The sequence below is a fragment of the Triticum urartu genome, chromosome 5A (genome assembly GCF_056163025.1).
Source record: "Triticum urartu cultivar PI428250 chromosome 5A, HENAU_Tu73, whole genome shotgun sequence".
Lineage (NCBI taxonomy): Eukaryota > Viridiplantae > Streptophyta > Magnoliopsida > Poales > Poaceae > Triticum > Triticum urartu.
The window spans coordinates 625,383,049-625,384,960 of NC_141877.1; positions in this window are offsets into that span (position 1 = coordinate 625,383,049).

Sequence of the window (1,912 nt, forward strand, 5' to 3'; positions counted from 1 at the left end):
TTAGGTCTATTGGTGTAAAGCGCATGAAGAAACTCCATGTTGATGGACTTTTGGAATCACTTGATTATGAATCACTAGATGCTTGCGAACCATGCCTCATGGGCAAGATGACTAAGACTCCGTTCTCCGGAACAATGGAGCGACCAACTGACTTATTGGAAATAATACATACTGATGTATGCGGTCCCGATGAGTGTTAAGGCTCATGGCAAGTATCATTATTTTCTGACCTTCACAGATGATTTGAGCAGATATGGGTATATCTACTTAATGAAACACAAGTCTAAAACATTTGAAAAGTTCAAAGAATTTCAGGGTGAAGTGGAGAATCATCATAACAAGAAAATAAAAGTTTCTACGATATGATCACAGAGGTAAAATATTTGAGTTAAGAGTTTGGCCTTCAGTTAAAACAATGTGAAATAGTTTCACTACTCACGCCACCTGGAACACCACAGTGTAATGGTGTGTCTGAACGTCATAACCGTACTTTATTAGATATGGTGCGATCTATTATGTCTCTTAGCGATCTACCACTATCATTTTGGGGTTATGCATTAGAGACAACTGCATTCACGTTAAATAGGGCACCATCTAAATCCGTTGAGACGACACCGTATGGACTATGGTTTGGCAAGAAACCTAAGCTGTCGTTTCTTAAAGTTTGGGGCTGCGATGCTTATATGAAAAGGTTTCATCCTGATAAGCTCAAACCCAAATCGGAGAAATGTGTCTTCATAGGATACCCAAAGGAGACTGTTGGGTACACCTTCTATCACAGATCCGAAGGCAAGACTTTTGTTGCTAAATTCGGAGTCTTTCTAGAGAAGGAGTTTCTATCGAAAGAAGTGAGTGGGAGGAAAATAGAACTTGATGAGGTAACTGTACCTGCTCCCATATTGGAAAGTAGTTCATCACAGAAATCTGTTCCTGTGACTACTACACCAATTAGTGAGGAAGCTAATGATGAAAATCATGTAACTTCAGATCAAGTTACTACCGAAACCTCGTAGGTAAACCAGAGTGAGATCCGCACCAGAGTGGTACGGTAATCCTGTTCTGGAGGTCATGTTACTTGACCATGACGAGCCTACGAACTATGAGGAAGCGATGATGAGCCCAGATTCCGCGAAATGGCTTGAGGCCATGAAATCTGAGATGAGATCCATGTATGAGAACAAAGTATGGACTTTGATTGACTTGCCCAATGATCGGTGAGCCATTAAGATTAAATGGATCTTCAAGAGGAAGACGGACGATGATAGTAGTGTTACTATCTACAAAGCTAGAATTGTCGCAAAAAGGTTTTCGACAAGTTCAAGATGTTGACTACGATGAGAGTTTCTCACTCGTATCTATGCTTAAGTCTGTCCGAATCATGTTAGCAATTGCCGCATTTTATGAAATTTGGCAAATGGATAAACAAAACTGCATTCTTTAATGGATTTATTAAAGAAGAGTTGTATATGATGCAACCAGAAGGTTTTGTCAATCCTAAAGGTACTAACAAAATATGCAAGCTCCAACGATCCATCTATGGACCGGTGCAAGCATCTCGGAGTTGGAATATACGCTTTGATAAGTTGATCAAAGCATATAGTTTTATACAGACTTGCGATGAAGCCTGTATTTACAAGAAAGTCAGTGGGAGCACTACAGCATTTCTGATAAGTATATGTGAATGACATATTGTTGATCGGAGATAATGTAGAATTATTCTGCAAAGCATAAAGGAATGTTTGAAAGGAGTTTTTCAAAGAAAGACCTCGGTGAAGCTGCTTACATATTGAGCATCAAGATATATAGAGATAGATCAAGACGCTTGATAAGTTTTTCAATGAGTACATACCTTGACAAGATTTTGAAGTAGTTCAAAATGGAACAGTCAAAGAAGGAGTTCTTGCCTGTGTTA